This window comes from Crocodylus porosus, unplaced genomic scaffold (genome assembly GCF_001723895.1).
Source record: "Crocodylus porosus isolate Cpor-Errol unplaced genomic scaffold, CroPor_comp1, whole genome shotgun sequence".
Classification (NCBI taxonomy): Eukaryota; Metazoa; Chordata; order Crocodylia; family Crocodylidae; genus Crocodylus; species Crocodylus porosus.
In genome coordinates this window covers 107,359,745-107,378,173 of record NW_017728906.1, presented here as the reverse complement: position 1 = coordinate 107,378,173, position 18,429 = coordinate 107,359,745, and the positions used below count along the sequence as shown (strand labels likewise).

Below are 18,429 nucleotides of genomic sequence, written 5' to 3'. Positions count from 1 at the left end.
TCGAGGCGTTTTGTGACCTGGTCATAAAAAGAGACTAGATTGGTCAGGCACGATCTACCTGCCACGAATCCGTGCTGGTTTCCCCTCAGCATAATTTGTCCTGCCGGGCTCTCACAAATGTGAGAGTCAGTGAAGGTCCTGGCATGGACACAAAGGGCACTTGGGATTCATTCCCTGGCTCCTGCACCACACCACATGGGGACCCACCCTGACCCATACCTCCTATCTGTTGGCCTGGGACCTGGGGTGGGACCTATACAAGGCATGGGTGGGCCTGGGACCTGGAGCAGATCCCAGCATGGAGGCATGGGGTCACATAGTTCCTTACGTAGAGGCATAGGGCTCCAGGGATTCCCTAGGTCCCATACCTCTACACCGGAACCCGTGCAGGCTTTCCCCATTTAGGCACATGTGTCCCTGAAGATCCCAGGATGATCTTCCATTGAGGGGAACCCTGACTTCCCCCACTTATAGAGAAGTGCCCCTTGGGTGCATAAGATCAGAACTGTTACGCCCTGTGTGGTGCTGGGCACACAGGCAGCACTGCTTCTGCCCAGCAGCATCAAGCATCAGCTGTAAACCCAGGTGGGGCTTCTGCCACAGCAGGTGGTTTGCAGCGTCAGCTGTAGACACTGCCAGTAGGTTCAGTTGCCCAGTTTTGGAACCTGCCAGCACCGTCCACCTTCTCTCCCAGCATGGTGGAAGCTCCTGCCTGGAGCCCTGACCCAGAACCTACTGGCAGTGTCAGCTGTGGACCCAGGCAGGAGCTGCTGCCCCACTGGGTGGGTGGCAGCAGCAGCTGTGACACTGGTGGCAGGTTCAGTGTCAGGGCTCCGGAACCTGTTGGCTGCACCCACAGCTGACACCACTGACAGATTCTGGGTCAGGGCTCTGGGCGGGAGCTTCTACTGTACTGGGAGGGTGGCAGTTTCAGCTGTGGCTGCCACTGGCAGGTTCTGTATCTGGGCTCCAGAACCTAATGACGGTTTTCACACTTGAGGCTGCTACCTACCCCCTGTGGTGAACTACAGTTGCAGTGGGTTTTGGAAGGAAGGAAGGGGGAGGGAAAGGGAAAAAAAGATGAGATGAGACAGAAATGGACAGTGAGGAGAGAGACAGGAGAGCTAGAGAGACAAAAAAGAGGAAGAGGTGAGACGAGAGGGAGATGGATGTGACCCTCAACAAGTTCCCAAAACTCATTAAGTGGCCCTCCCACTGCAATAATTATCCACCCCTGCACTATACATTGATTTTTTCACTTCAGATTTTGAGTGAGGATTCAGGAACATTTTGTTCCTCCTTCATTCCCCAAATACCAAAGAAAGCAAATTAATACAGATGTTGTTGTAGCACTTTAAGCCAGGTGATTTACTGCCCTTCTGGTTCTGTCAATGGGACCTGGCTAGAAGCTTTGACCATGGCAAGATTTATTAGAGAAGGGGATGATTCTTTACAACAAGAATCTGCACCTGGAGCTTGCACCTCTTGGAAAAAGAAAGGGATATCATGATAGTGGGAATTTTCCATTTGGGTCTAAGATTATAAATAAGGGTATGTACAAGTGTTACACATAGATTCATAGAATGATTTAGTATGATAGAAACACTCAGGGCATAAGTCTGATCTAAAAATGACCAGCACTTAGTCTGGTCTAAAAATGACATGCACAATTTAAAGTTAGACCTTGTCCAATAGATGTTAAACTGGCTTAATAGACACTTGTACAGTTCCCTTATTGATTAAAAGTTACTCTGCTGTCCTCATCCTCTGCTTTGCTCCTGGCCCACGTTTCCACTGCAGGGAGGTGCTGTGGCACTCAAGTTGCACTCACCTGCTCCAGTCAAGCATGGAGAAAACCCCATCCCTGGCTGTCTCTGGGCAAAGAAAGCTCAGACCCTTTACCCAGACCCACCTTGCACTCTTAAGGTGGGGCTAGCTACTCGGTGACCCTGGCAGCTGGTAGCAGGAGGGGCAGACAACTGAACATACCATTTCTGGAGGGTGGAGCCAGATAGTGTTTGGGACCAGAATGCCTAAGACCCAAAAATAGACCCATCGCAGACACCACAGTTCTCCCCTGTTCAAACAGTCCCCCAGCAGCCCTGGTGTTCACCCCATTAACACAGGCATCCAAGAAATACTGGGATAACTTTCTTGAGGCACTGGACCACTGAGGTCAATCCACAATCCCACCATGCCAGACGATCTCTAGAACAGAACCTGGAGATGGAACACTGAATCCTGATCACCTTCTCCTGCCATGCCCAGAACCCACAGAGGAGCTTGTCCGGGCCCTGGAACACTCATCCTGTTCCTGGGGAGAGCTCTAGCCGCAGCAGGGAAAGGCACCTGCCATCCCTCAGTCTTGGAGCATGAGACATCCCCCAAGTGTGGTCAAGGGTCACATGGTCGAGATCTCTGCAGAGGGAGAGGGGGATCTAGGGCTCATGGACTAGGTTTTCCTGGTCCCTTGGAGGTCTGTAAGGAGCCTGCAGCCCCATCAGTGAAGCTTGGCCCTGCACTTCCTATACCCACATCCCAAGCTTCCCCCAGTGTCTTGGATTCCAGTGAAGGGTTCTACCCTGTTGGTATGGCCCCAGTTTCTAGTCCTACCTACCCTTGCAGGTTATCTTGCTCTCTGCTTCATTTGTTGTTTTTCACCAAAGGGAATTTGGAATAATTTCTACCTAACATTGTTATTGTTCAACAGTTTTTATTAAAGAAACTGGCAAGAACAAGTAAACTAATTCATGCCTTTTTCCTATGCCATATTCCCCCATGTCTAGGTATTTGCCCTTTCCAAGGCTCATGTTCAACCAGCCAGGGTTTTTCTCAACCCCAGCTGCTTTGTGAACCCCCAAAGAAAAGAGTGATTCTGTGAACCATGGCTATAGGGAAACTCAGGCAGGAGCCACATGGCAGCCAGGTCTCCTGCCCAAGGCTTGGATTCAGCCACACAGGGCTTCTAGCATCTCACTGTCCTCAAGCCCTACTCTTCTGGAGATCACCCTCCATCCTGGCAAGCCACTAGATAATCTGCCAGAGCTTTCCTGATCAGAGCTCCCTGCTGGTTGGGCTGTTCTGGGCATACATATTCTAGCAGGAGTTTGTGATGCTTTGGCTCACTGCATTTCCTCAGCATGTCTCACCTTCTCCACCCAGACCTTGTGGAACAGTCACCCCCAGTCCTGCAGATATTTGTACAGGATGTAGGTGGTGGTGATGAGTTATGGCAAGTACTCTTTAGACATATTGTGGCACACAGAGCCCTCCAGCACACCTTGAGGTGGCCAAATGTACACTCGGTGGTCATGCAATGGATGCTGAGGCAGTGGTTGAAATTTTCTTTCCTGCAGTCCAGGAGCCCCTGTAGGGCTTTATGAGCCAGGGAGGATAGTGTAGCCAGGTCCCCAGTGATAAGGGATGAGATGATGACTAAACCAGTCTTGATACTGGGAGCCTCAGGGGTATAGTGTCCATTTTCTATCATCAGGGGAGGATGGAGTTGTGGAAAACCCTAGCATCCTGGGCATTATCTGCCCAGCTAGCACAGATATGAGTGAAGAATCCCTCTGGTCAACAACACCTTGAAAGTATAATGATGAAGAAGCCCTTCCAGTTGAACTCCACAATGCCTTAGGATGGGGATATGAGTGCTATGGGAAACCCATCTGGTGGAGCTGGCAGTGATCTCCTGTTGGTTCACAAGGCAAATGAAACAGTTTGCCAACACATCTTGGATGACTCTGCACACCTCTCTAACTACTGTTCCATCTGTGAATTTGCCCACACTGGACTGGTTGGTGATAGAGAGGAGGTTGTCAGGGATGATGAATTTCCACATGGCAATGTCAGCATGCTTTCTGCTGGTTGCTATGTGGGACTAGGAGGGAATTTCTGCCTCCTTCCACTGCTTCATGTGTCAGGGGCTTTTTTAAGACTTCCTCCTTGGCTGCAGCAGAGACTTAGGATTTTGACTGGGGTGTGCCAGTGTTCCTTCTGGGACTTAAACCCAGAGGTTCCTGGCTGCAGGATTTGTCCCACAGCCTCTGGCAAGAGTCACACAGGGCAACAAGAAGGACATGCCACAGCTTCTGGGTCTGTGGGCTTGTGCTCAAGAGGTAGAGCTCCACAGTAGGGTGGGAGTAAAGAAACTGACATGCCTACAGTTAACGAGATATTTGCCCTGGGTCTCTTCTGGAAACCTCTGGGCAGGGTGAAGGGGATTTCCCCTAAGAGGTACGGTCACCCAGCCAGTCAGGACTGCTGCATACTTGACTACGCTCAGAAATCTTCAGCAGCCTAAGGAGTTTGCAGTATAGGCTGGAATGTGTGCCAAATGGCACCCTGTTTGTGGGCTAACTCCATCAAAGGCTGCACAGGCACCTCCTCCCCTGAATGCCAAATGCTTGCATGGTACTTTGTCAGTAGGGATTTAGGCTACTCAGCCTAGACTTCAGAACTTAAACTGGTTCATTTGAATGCTTGCATGCACCCTAGGAATTTGCTGTAAGTTACCATTTGAATGCATAGATATTATATCTGCAAATGTAGTCTCTATCAGGTTGGGGGAGTTGAAGAATTTAATTGCTGACACTTATTTGTGTAAAACTATTTCTGGTCATGTTTCCCTTTTCAGCTTTTGGTTGAATACTTTTTACTGAATATCGTATTTGCTGTCATTCTTTTTAACTACCTTTATTCTAGAGTCAATCACTCAAACTCATGTTTACTAATGTAGTGCTGGATGGGTTGTTCAGGTGGCTGCAAGAACAATCCCTGATTACAGACAGAAGTAGCAGCATTCTGGATTCCAAAAGTTGCTGTCACTTTCTATAACAAAACCATGGCTCCTGATAAATATTATTTTAGGCTAAGTATACAGTCAAAAATCCCAAGGCTGAGTTGATTCTGTCTTGGCAGGTTTTTCTAAGCTGTATAGATTGAACCAATAAGTAAGAGAACAGACATTCACTTTTGATTCCAGAAAGTGCAGCCACATGCCTGCAGTGGCCAAGACCAGAAGCCAGGGGGTGCTAGAAGACACTTCTGAGCTTGGCTGGAGCTAGCCTACCTACCCATTGAGGGGAGGGTTGTGGGGGAGATGCAAAGCATGCTGGGAGGTTGTGGGACTGTGAGTTAACTTGAATCTGGAGGGGATCTGGGACAGAAGTTCAATAAACCAATTTAACATAAATCAGTTAAGACTGATATTACATTTAACCAGATTTATCTTGAACTGGTTTCAGCCATTTTGAAAGTGGTTTATGTGCCCTGAACTTCTGTTGTGTTACAGATTTGAAATGGTTTCTGATTGCTTGTACCAACTTATGTGTAATTTCTGTATCTAGCCCTAAGGGCACGATGGTATCTGATCCCCTATCCCAACAATTGTGCGTCTTGTCATGCCACTTGTGCATGGCAGGATGCATGATTTTGGGATCAGCTCCAAATTGCACCCTACTGGTTAGTGCAGAGGATGATGCCTGGAATTTTGATCTCTGGCTCCCCCTGCATTGGTAAGTTGAAAGTTGGGTGCCATACAGTCAGCCAGTCATCAACTGGATCAGGACTTCACTGAGGCTCAAACAGACCCTGGTTCAGTTCTGGATCTAACTAAAAACCAGCTAATTACCAACCAGAGAGGACTTCACCAGGGCCAGTTCAAGATCCTGGTGCAGTCCTAACCCTGCCTGCAACACATTCAGTTCTAAGGTGCGATTAAAACCAGCCACAAGTGTATTACACTTTTTTTTGTGGCTGGTTTTCCTTTTAGCGGCACCATTAATTACTTGCATTTGTAACCAGCTGACTGTTTAAGACACGATTAATAGACTAATCACATCTTAAGTGTAACGTCTGCCAGAGGTCCATGTTTTCAATGGCTTATTACTTTGTCAGACATTAAGTGTTTTGAATTGAAATATGCAGCCTTGCCCCCTATTGGGGGCTGCAAATTTCCATCCCCAGATAGCTCAAGCTGCTTGCACTTACTTTTGCTTACAGATATCTGCCGCCTTTGCAGTGAGGCAAGTTCAGGCATAAGAGAGCATCAGAGGGTGGGGGTCCTGCAGAGGAAAGTGTTGGAGAAGAGGTGTGAGGCACAGTGCAGTTCCCTTCCACCAGTCCCCAGTGCTGTCCTTGGGCAGGCTGGACCTTCTTAGATTGCTCCAACCTCTTTGCAGGATGTATATGGCTTGAGGGCTGTAGGCTATAGATCCTTGTTCAAGAAGATTCTGGATGCTCCACCAAAGGCTGAAGGTCTGAGCAGCTCTTTCGCCATATCTGACTGATGAGCAGGGATCCTTGTTTTCTCTGATTTAAAAAAATATCCCCAATTTTTGGATTTAAGAAAAGAATGCAAAATCCACATTTTTCTGTGATTCAGATGAAACACTACTATATATCTTTTTCCCCATGATTAAAGTGAAACACCACTAATATATATATAGAACCACTAATACACCACATATATAGATTAAGAAAAATGTGGATTTTGCATTCCTTTTTTTTAATCTTTTCTCAAAGTATAATTGTTTTTCTGTTGGTTTTCTTTTCAAGCTGTAATTGATTCGTGTTTCTTAATGCCATGACAAATGTGAGTCTTTTCAGAACTTTAAGAAATGTCTTTGCATTTTTAGCAGCTTTCCAGTGAATTGGGAACTTTTATTGGACTCCAGTCTCATTGGAAAGCTCCAGCAGCTAAACCCATGATTTATTAATAACGCAGTTGTAGTTTCAGCACTGTCATTAAGAGATGGTAAACAGTATTCATTTTGTAAAGGGACAAGATAGTGTACTTTTGACCTCCTCAATGATGTAACCTGCCCTAAACTATCTGATATTTGACTGGAGTGCTGCTTTTTCCCCTTTGTTTGTAAAATGACCTCGTCCTTAGCTTAAAAAGTATGAAATCTACAATGGAACAAGCATTGTGTATGTGTGTGTGTATGTGTGTGCCTCTGTGTGATGTCATTATTATTTTTATTATGATAGTACCTAGAGCATTTGTGATAAAATGGGCCACAGCTTCTAGACCTGTATGCTCACAAAGAAAAGAGAGTGTCCTTGCCTCAAAGAGTTTGCAGTCTGTAGAAAAGACTGCCAAAACGTGAAAGGAAAACTAAGCAAGAGGATGCCTCGGGTTTCACAAAACATTCTTTTTGATGTCATATAATTACTTTTACAGCTGTTAATGCAGTAGGTTCAAATTCCTACTGTATTCTTGAGAGAACTCTATTTTGCTAGGGTATCAGTTGTTAGGTTTATGACACACTGTGGTGCGCTCACCTTCGTAGGTGTCCTTCAGCCCAAATTCCTCTCTGCTGTCTATTGCTTGGCCACTGAGTACAGGTTGAAATGCCCCAAAGGGTGTGTCCCCACATGCAGGGACATGTGCTTGCAGCGGCAAAAATGCACATCCCCAAACACGTACTTTGGTGTATGGCAAATTACCCTGCTTTGGGGAAACTGCCCTTTCCTTGCTCCTCTCGGCTCCCAGTGTGCTGGAGGAGCTGGGGAACAACGAAAGGAGTGGAAATGCTCTGGCTCCCAGCCCGAGCATCTCCCAGGAGTACCAATCCTCCATGTCTGCCAGCGCATGTTCCTCTTGTGTATGCCACACCACTTTATTGGCACTGGGTTTTTTTTGCTAGTGGGATTTCCTGGTAGCAAAATTTGCCCCTGTGCAGATCAGGGCACTTTTTAATATTCCAAGTATGGAATACCATTTGCAGCACCACAAACCACATGTGCCTGCATGTCTGGATGTGACCAAAGGGGCCAACTCCTTGTTCCAGGGTGCCTCAGCTCACCCTGTCTCTCTCAGGCCTTGCCAGCTCCTAATAGAGGAGATTTTGTCAGTGTATGAATCACACAGTGCATTTCAGGCAATGTTTCTCCCTGAACTTGGGTGTGTCTAGAGGTATACCATGATTTCATAGATTTCATAGACATCAGGGCTGGAAGGAACCTCGGGAGATCATCGAGTCCAGCCCCCTGCCCAAAGGGCAGGAAGTCAGCTGGGGTCATAGGATCCCAGCAAGATAAGCATCCAATTTACTCTTGAAGGTGTTCAATGTAGAGCTTGAACCACCTCCGCTGGCAGACTGTTCCACACCTTGGGGGCTCGGACAGTAAAGAAATTCTTCCTTACGTCCAGCCTGAAACGGTCTTGCAGGAGTTTGTGACCGTTCGACCTAGTCATCCCTTGGGGCGCTCTGGTGAACAAACGCTCCCCCAGATCCTGGTGGTCACCCCTGATAAACTTATAGGTGGCCATCAGATCAGCCCTGAGCCTATGCTTTTCCAGGCTAAAGAGTCCCATGTCTCTCAGCCTATCATCGTAAGATCTGTTTTCCTGACCTCTGATCATGTGTGTGGCTCTCCTCTGGACTCTCTCAAGCTTCTCCACATCCTTTTTGAATTGTGGAGCCCAAAACTGGACGCAGTACTCCAGCTGCAGCCTCACCAAGGCCGAGTACAAAGGGAGAATGCCGTCCCGGGATTGATTGCTGGGGCTGGAACATTCTAGGATTTTGCTCCAGTCAGTTGTGAGACAACTTAATTGTAGCTCAGGGGGAATTTTGTTTAACTTATCAAAGGACTATCAGCACTAAGTGAACTGGCCTGCATCCTCACCGCAGTCAGCAGGTTCTCAGATAAGCTAAAACACAGATCCAGCATTACATACACCTGCAGCCATACAAGCCAATTGGAGCATCAAAGTGGAGACAAGAAGGAGAGTGCTCTGTGGAGTGGGTCCGTAGAGTGGAGCAAAGTCAGGATGGTGCTGGAAGAGGAGGTTTTAGTCATCACTGCCAAGCCAAGTTAATCCTTCCCTGGCTCTGCTGCCACTGCCAAATTCATGGGCAGGACTTAATTTGTGTCATGCCTATCACCACTGTCTTAATTTCTTATTCTGTGTTCTTCTGTCAGCTGATGTGCAATTGAGCCTCGTGGCTTTTTTTACTATCCTGCGTTCTGGAATTATCATTTGTTCGTCTTTTTGATACCAAGAAAAGTTAAAGAAAACTCTGCCATGGGCAGGATTTCCCCTCTTACTATACTTGCCAGTAATTCAGTACCATCTAGACTAAATGTAGTAAAGTGTGTTGATTACTACAAAAATGTCAGCATTTACCATGAATTACTAATCAGTTATATGAGAGGTTATTAAATTACCAGAGATTGCAATTCATCACTAAACTTAAAATAGTAGATAACTGTGGTAAGTCAATTAATTCATTATTTACCATACTTGAATATGAAACCATGATTTTTTTGTGTAATCAGCATGAGAGAAAAAGCCCTGCATCTTATATTTGCATACAAGGAAACCTCACTAAATACACTGTCTGTCATTAAATTGTTTCCAAAAGCAATTGTGTAACTATAAAGTTAATTAAATGCAGCCAGCACTGAGCATGAATATAAAATACGTGGCCCATATTGGACAAACATACTGATGGGAACCTTTTTTTGTGGCCCTTAAAAAAAACCCCCAAAAACCTCCCCAAAATGGGAAGATGTTCTTTCTGTGGGGAACTGGCATTGGGCCTGAAAGTACTGCAATGCCAGGCCAGCACCAGGAGGACCAGAGCCAGCCCTGACAGCCTCCCTCTTATACCAAAAATGCTATATTTGATCTTAGCAAAAAAAGCTGAAATGCTGATGGGAACGTACCACAAGGATAGGTTAGTGCAGCCTAGACATGTACGGCTAGTGAAGAAAGAGGAGTCATTGGAAGTGGAAAAGGCAAACTCAGCTGTGGAAGTGAAATATGGTGGCTCACCATGACTTCAAAAATAGTTGGTGCTGAATAAGATATATGGTAGTGCCCATTAAGTGCAGTCCCCCTCAGCACCAACTATTTTTGAAGTCATGATGAGCCACCATATTTCACTTCCACAGCTGAGTTTGCCTTTTCCACTTCCAATGACTCCTCTTTCTTCACTAGCCATAAATGTCTAGCAAACATCACCAAACAGGGCCCCAAACAATTCACCCAGAATCACTTTGTTGCCCTCTTTCTCATCCGGGTGCATATGATTAATGTGCCCTGCCCTCCATGAGGTGAAGTCAGACCAGGTTGCCCTGTGCCTCATCTGACTGTACTTTTTTGGAGGATCCCAGGATGCCTGACAAAAACACCTGATTCTAATCATGGGTGTGAGCTAATTAGCACATGGATCCTTTGTAGGGGGTAATTGGAATACATACACACATACTGAGCAGTGCTGAGCTATAGGGTTACTGTGGACTCTGGTGGGACCCAGCCCAATTAACTATATGATGAATCAGGAGCCTTTTGGCTTTGGACTAATATCATACATAGTTTGTATTATGTGCAAATAGGTGTTAAAGTGCTGTTTGAAAATGTGTTTATAGAGTCCCCGTGCTAAAACTGGCAACAGTTTAAAAAAAAGTAGCATTCATCAATTCTGGATGAACTAAGTCTAGGGGTACTACATGCAAATTACTACAGCTATGTTTAATTGCAAGGTCAGTGTTTTCAAATTTGCTCCTCACTTCTGTGTGCTCAGAGAGATCAGGGGCTACAGAAGAAAGCAAATGGGAGGAAGAGATAGCTATCTGACCACCCAGATTTGTTTTCTCATAAATTCCAGGCAAACCTCCAATAATTAGACTCTATACCTGGAAAATTATAACAAATTTATAAATGTTCCATGTATAAAATCTAATTATTGGTGGGGTGGGGTCTTATAATCGAGGCAATCTTATATTTGAGTAAGTATGGTAATAGCTTCTAATTTAAACCAAGTGTTTTGTGTGCAGATAAGTGAAACTCTTTAAAACACTTGAATATCTGCATAAATCTGAAAGTACCTTATCCCAAAAGGGACCACTAAAAGCAAGCTGAAGACCATTGTTTTCTAAACTCACTACTTCTTTGCTATCACCAGACATATATCAGGGGTTTCTTCAGTGATACACTTCTTAGGAGAGGGGCTCTCTCTTCACATATGTTATATTTTGCCTAACATAATGGGACTTCTCATTTGTCTAGCTTTTCTTTCTTTTATTTGATAATCTTTCAGATTTGTTTTCACAAATCTATGAACAAATTAATTAGCATATTTTAGGCATTTTCAGTATTTGCCTGTTTTGGTTGTTTTTTTAAGAGGAACTTTATATTGAGTATGTTTCCATTGATATCTTTAGTCAGATTGTCAAACCAATCTTTGTACTTGCTCTGTAAAATTACCCCATCATTTCTGTTTGAAAAAGCATCTTGTGGGACTCCAAAATTTTGTGTATTGCAAATCTATTCTACAATAGACCATTTTGTCTTTCCATTTAAATTAATATTCCCTATTAAGTCTTTCATTTTAAGAACATTCTAACATTTAGACATGATAGTTCATTTTTGTAAGTTTCATTTTTCTTAATTACTAGTTCTTTCAGTCCCTAAATTCACAGCAGACTCTTGTTCCCTAACCTTATAAATAAATACATTTTTATTATGCCAATTTTCATTTTTTTGAAAATGATCAAATCAGCAGAAAAATCATACACATTTTTCTTCTCTAGTTAGTAAATGTCTCTTGATTGATACAACTGAGTGTTTTACTTTAATTTCCCTTTCCATCATTTTTAGTCACCTGAAAATGTAAATATGTCCATGTTTTCAAAATGCCTATGTGACATTATATACACATGTATGTACTCACATTCTTATCATTGGGAAAACTTGAAGGATATTCTGTGGTCTCAAAAATACAAAATTATTTTTTCCCTAAAATTTTGAAGGGTGTTTTCTGATATTTTTAGTAATTCCATGAACATTACAGTTGAAATAATTTAATTGCCTAGAATGTAATTTTTCTCTTGGGTCTCATTTGTGCAAGTAGAGAGCTAATTATAGCAACTAAATGCTGAGGCAATCCAACAAAGTATTTACTTCTGTGGTTCTGGTAAAATTGTATTAGTCATTTTTTGCTGAATTTGACCTCAGATATTTCTAGTGTCTCATATTTTCTTTAAAAGCATTACATCTTATTCTGATCTCAAAGAAGTATACATCAGGTACAGTTATAATGAAATTTGTTCAATAGCCATGTGCATAGCTGCACAGGATAGGTACTCTCGCAATCAAAACTAGAGAATTCAAATATAGGTGTGTGAAAAAAACAATATATATATAACTCAATTCATAACAATAATCTTTTACCAGTCAACTTTTAAGCTCTTGTTTAAGCCTATAAACAATTAATAGATGAATAACTTTAAGGACCTTTAGAGTCCCATGGACTCCCTGAAATGTCATTCAGAAGCAAATATAAAGGTTCTGCTTTGAAATGAGGAGAGAGTTTTAGTCTTGTTCAAATGTTTGGAATGGCAGTGTTTTGTCTGATGCCTTTCCTTTATGAGAGAAAAGCTAGGGAGTGAAGCCTTCGGTGGAGAATTTGAGGCAAACCTCATCTATGGTACTGATAAAAATTGAATCCTAGGAAACTAATGCCTATTCTGACCTAGGGAAGTCTAATGTTTTGCCCAAAAATTGTACATCAAAACTACTGTTTCTGGTGGAGCTGTTCAGTACTAAAATATAAAGCTAAATGTGTAACTGTATGTCTGTCTGTCTGAACAGGAACTGTCCCTCTGGGCATAGCTGAGTGAATGTATGATTGATGTTATCCTTTGATTTTGATTTCCACTTCCTGGTAGCTTTGCATTTTTAAATTAGTTTTACTTTGGAAATTTTAGGATGGTTGTGAGATAATGTCTGCGGACTGACACGTGTTCTCAAAATGTCGCAGAACAGGATTTTGAAAAGGGCAGTGCTGCAGATAGCTCACTGGCACAAAGGGATGTGACCAGCAGCCTAGATCAGAGCTCTCAGTGGCAGGAAGCTCACTGTACATGCTACATAGGCAAAGGGGCATATGACCACATCACTGCTTCCCCCATAGGTCCGCTCCTTTCTTAGAATATACCATCTGACCCCAGATAATGGGGATCGAGTTCTTCATTTGTGTAGTAATGGTATCATCAAATTCATTTGGTGATGCCAGTGACATCAGAAGGAGAGTGCCCAAGTATGATTTGCCAAGGAAGTCCTCAGGATGACTTCCAAGGCCCAAGAACCAGACAAGTCACCTTCTTCAAAAACTGAAGCAAAGGAAGAAGCTGTTGCATGTTAGCCTTTACTCTCTGCCTTGTTTGGCTGTAGTGGATGCTGTCCTTGCTGGTAATATGTCTGTTGACTCCTGGCTTCTACCCTTGAAGTGACAATATCTGTCAGGGGCCTGTACATCCTGCATCTCATTTAGCCATTAAGAACTAACAGTCGTAGGTAGTATTTAAGTTGTCTCACTCAACATTTATAACTCCTAGACACCATATCAACTTGCTTTTTAAAAAATAATTCTTTGTGTACCCGTAAAAATCTTAGGTTAAACAACCTGGCCATCTCAGATCCCACACACACAAACATATGCATGTTCACACACAATATCTCATGGAGCTGTAATATTTTCAAGTAAATGTGTTGCCTACACCACAAATACAGCAGCCTGTGATATCTTGAATTGTGTTAAGATGTATCACATAACGCAGTCATGACGGTTGGGATAGGGAATACACAGGCTTATTGCCTGACCACTAGGAGTTTGGATAAGCTGCCCTAACTGGCATCATAGGAGTCATTTGAGGCCAAGTACAGACTTCACACATTGGAAGTCACACTTTTACTGGTAAAAGTGATTGGAAGGTGTCTTATACCCATAACAGAACAGAAGTTTGGCACACAGCAACTAGTTTAAAAATAGTAGAACCTGGTGTAAGATTTACCTTCCCCCCCGCCCCACCCCACCAAAGGGCAAATGTGCTTTCTGTTTGCTACCAATCTAAACTACGCCGCTTATAGAAAACTTTATAACTTGGATCGATTCTGCCTCAGGCTTTTTGAATGTCTCAATGTGGGTTTCAGCACTGGAGAAATTTGCCTTTTCTCTATATCAGCTGTTTGACTGCAACATAAATATACTGAGTGGCATTGAGATTCATCATAATAATTAGTGATAAAAGGCTTAGAATTGGAAATCTATACTGTCCTGATATGTATTCTCAGGATGTTAGTGCACCCCATCCCAAACATTGCAGCATACCTACAGTGTTTGGGATGAGACACATAATTCCTCAAATCCCAGTCAGTACTGAACTGAGACCTGGGGCTAGCCCCAACCTGATTCTGACACTTAGATGGACATCAGGATTGGGGTCCAGTCCCTAGGACTGGATGAGCTGTATGCATAATGTTCAAAAGTCTGGGGCGAGGGAACCCAAGATCAGGAAGAGCCTTCCCCCAATCTCTGGTTTCCAGTCTCCCAGAATTTTAAAAACTACATATGTGACACAACTGCACATGCAGTTTTTAGACCCAGAGCTACCCCATATTATATCCCATGTTGGAATCAGGTATAAGGCAACCCCAAATCCTGTTTTTGGGACCTGGAGTTGCCCTTAACTTGATTCCTGGATCAGGCAGGGAGAGATGCCTCAGGCCGCAGGTTTCTCCAAGACCCATTCCAATGCTCAGCTAAACATTGGGATGGGGCACAGAGCTCTGTCCCAGAGATTGGGTGGCTGGGGGGAGGGGAGGAGAGGGATCCCAGACTCAGGATCCATTCATTGACTGATCCCAGCCTCCACAAGCCACAAATACATGGGGCCCAGTTCAGACCAGAGGTTGTACCAAGCCCAATACCAAGAATCAGTTGATTGTTGGCATCAGGATGAGAAGCCCCTGGCATGGCTGGGGACCCAGGGTTATCCCAGGCTGGTGCCAAGAAGCAGCTGACTGTTGGCATGGGGCCTGCAGCAGCTCTGTGTCTGGGACATATGCCACATATTCAATTTAGAGCACTATACACACCAGCCATGAAGATGTTCTGCATTATATAAGGATCATCTTTGTGGCTCTTTTTTCTATTTTATTGCCATAAATTGGCTGAACATGTGGCATGCCACAGTTTAACGGTACCATGAATGCAGTGTCTGCCAGGGCCTCACTACCCCCACCTTGTAGTGGTCAGTAAACCTGTATGATGCTCTTTATATAACTAGTGTTCAAACAAAGGTAATTAGAAATTGTCTTTCATTAAGCAGTCTGGAATTCTGAACTTTTGAGAGCTAGCAGATATGAACAGGTCAACCCCAAGGCTGATTGTGTCCTTGTAGTAAGTCTATCTCAGAAGGGATATGGACAGATAAGAAAGATCTACATTGTTTTACTTATTACTGTGGGCTATGAGATCCGGACTGCTGGTATACAGGTCGCTTCTTGAAGGCAGAAAGTTCAGAGGGCAGGACTAGAATGTTCAGGGGTGATGTTATTTTCAATATAATTCAGTTCTCCAGGCAGTAAGAGACAAATCTTATATAGTTCTGGATTTATTTCACCTATAGCAATAAAATCCAAGTCTCTTATAGTTTTCACAATTTCATTTATCTGTTACCAAAAATAAGACCCATCTTATGAACCACTTACACTGGTGAATAATTACTTACATAAAGTAGCCCTATTGTGAATAATATAGGAAGTGCAGTGACATTACTCATGTAAATTGCTGCTTACCAGTGTGAGCAAAGCATTCATAATCGCACTCTTAGTAGTTCTTTTTTTAAGCAATTGTAAATAACTGGAGAAATATTAAGTAATTAAAAAATAAAAAATGAAAAGCAGTCACTGTAAAAGAGAGATTTTAATACACAAGATGCAGATTTTTGGTGCATAGTAATCTCTTACCATCCATGGCTGCAGAAACTGTTTTTAAAATTCCTGCATTGATTTCATTTTGCAACTGTAAAATAATAAATCTTAGCATTGACCTAGCTCTTCACATTGTAAAAGCACCATACAAACATTGGGCTCTTGTGTCATTGATTTTTAGGCAAACTAGTCATTGTTCTTAATGGGGAAATCTGCTTAAAAATTAGTGGTATGATATGGCCCATTAAGGGATTTATTATGGTTGTTAAGCCATAGTCTGCAGTAGGTAAATTGTATAGACACACCAACCTGGTAGCAGTTCCCAAAAGTATGGTGTCTGAGGAAGAAAAAAATGCCTCTGTGGGAACTTGCGTTATCCAGAGGTTCTGCGAGCTGTCATTTCTGTAGTATAGTTCTTTATGAGCAAAACCCACTTGAACTCATTGCATTCAAAGTACTAAGAGGGTTGATGCATATACATTTTCTTTGCAGAAGCAGTGGGAGGATACAGCGCACCACACTAAAAATAATAGATTATTGAAGGAGAACTCTGTGCAATCTGGGAAGTGAATAACTAAGGGCAGATGTCAAAACATACAAGACTACATTACTATTGTGTATTGGGTTGCATTGTATTGATAATTGAACTAGACACACATGCACACACACGTATGCACGCAGACATTACCAAACACAGGCACATAGAACCAGACACACATTCATACACATACATGCACACATAGCCAGGCTGCAGGGCCTCAGGACAAAGACTGACCCAACAATGCCCCGGGCCCACCGCAGCCCCTGTGCTTCCCCGGGGAGCCAGCCCCCAGGCTGCAGCACCGTCTGCCAGAGGGCCAGCATGGAGCCTACCCATCAGCCAGATGCAGGGGCAGCATTGTGGGGAAGCTTGAGGGGGCTGTAGCTACCACAAAATTCACCTTAACCACCCTCGTAGTGTGACTGCTACCTGTCCACCCCATGCAGCTGAGCCTGCAAAGGTGTGGGACTTCCAGCATGGGCGGCGCCAGCGTCTTCCCAGTGTGGGGACTGGGCTCAGAGCAGGCAGGTGGCAGCCCGGGTGGCACTGGAGGGGTGGCTGCAGGGGGGATAAGGTGAATTTTGGGGTGGGTATAGCCCCCCAAATTCCTCCCAACACTGCCTATGTGCACTGGGCTCTGGAGTCCCAACCTGGCTCTGTGCCAGAGGCAGCTGTACACATAACTGTAGATGGACAGCGGGGGAGGGGCCTGAGGTAGTGCATCCCCAACCTGTCCCCTGCCATGTGCCCCAAGGCGTACATGCAATCACTGCCATCACAGAGCTGATGCCAGCTTTCTGGAGCCCCAACACCAGCTCCATGTTGGCAACCATTGAATGCGCATCCTGACAACCTATAACAGGGGTTGGCAACCCCTGGTACGCATGCCAAGCATGGGACATGAGGCCATTTTGCTTGGCACACCATGGCCAGCCCCGGCTCCAGGTAGCTGCTGCCAATGATGGAGCCCGGGCTGCTCCCAGCAAGGCTTGCAGCATCCCAGCTAACTGCTGGGAGCAGCCCGGGATCCCAGCTGGCAGCAGCTCCAAACAGCTGTGCCGGGTTTCAGCATCAGCTCCGCACTGGTGTGTGCAGGTGCACCTCGAAGTGGGCAGTGGGGGAGGGACCTGAGGCAGCACAGCTCCGATGTCTCCCCCACTCCTGGCACAGAGGTAATGAGCCCAGCACAGCTGTTTGTAGTCAGCCCGGGCTCTGGGTAGCTGCAGCCACAGTGGTAGAGGAGGGGTCCCCAGGGTCCTATTGGCTGTAAATTCAGTCTATTCTCTGAGCTGCTCCTGGAGAGGCATCCCCAGAGTTCTAGCACCTGCCTTTTTTATCTATTTGCTTTGCTGCATCTGCTAATTACGGGATGCAGGGGTGCAGCCCATGTTGGAGCTTTGTTGGAAGCAATGACCTGGGGTGCCAATCTCTGGAGTAGAAAATGCATCTCAGTTTCAGTCTGTTCCTCCAGTTGCTCATCACCAGGGATCCTGGTTTTCTCTAAAAAAAAAAAAAAAAAAAAACCGACCAAAAAAACCCTTCCAATTATCTGTATATTAGTGGAGTTTCATTTTGATTGTGGAAAAATGTACATTTTGGGTTATGTTTTTTAATCCAAAAATTGAGGGGGGGAGGTTATCAGAGAAAACCAGGATCCTTGCTCATCACTCTTCCTTGGTTTGAACCCCTTTATGTCTCCCAGATTCCATCTCCATTTTGACTAGGGACAGACATTACACATAAACTGGTTTAAATGATCAGAAACTGATTTACACCTGTAACAGAAGAGACATTCAGTGCACATAAACCAGTTTGAAAATGGCTGAAACCAGTTTGAGATAAACCTGGTTGAATGCTGTATCAGACTTAACTGATTTGGCTCAAACTGGTTTATGCAATGTTTGTCCCAGACCCTTCCCTGTTTTAACTTAAGCGTCCCCCCAGCATTCCAGATGATTTGCAGCCCTCGGTGAGGCTCTGTGCTCTTCCACGCCCCTCTGCCTGGCTTCCCTTTGCCCCAGCCTCCCTCACCACTCTCTGCTGAAGCAGGGATTCCCACCCCCTCCCCTCTCCCACAGCACATACCGCAGCCAGCATGTGGTATGCTAGCTAATGCTGAGACGTGTCTGTGTAAGGCAGATAGGACAAGGGT

General features: G+C 44.5%; 1 protein-coding gene and 1 long non-coding RNA gene across 9 annotated transcripts in view; both read left to right on the top strand.

Annotated features, from left to right (window-relative positions):
- LOC109306384 overlaps nt 1–3,055 on the top strand; it is a 20,660-nt gene extending 17,605 nt beyond the window's left edge. Inside the window, exon 3 of the long non-coding RNA XR_002099968.1 lies at nt 3,044–3,055. This is a non-coding gene — a long non-coding RNA (uncharacterized LOC109306384). The remainder of the gene's footprint in view (nt 1–3,043) is intronic.
- The window catches only part of MBNL2 (muscleblind like splicing regulator 2), a 144,256-nt gene that overhangs the window by 67,734 nt on the left and 58,093 nt on the right, over nt 1–18,429 (top strand). The window lies entirely within an intron of this gene.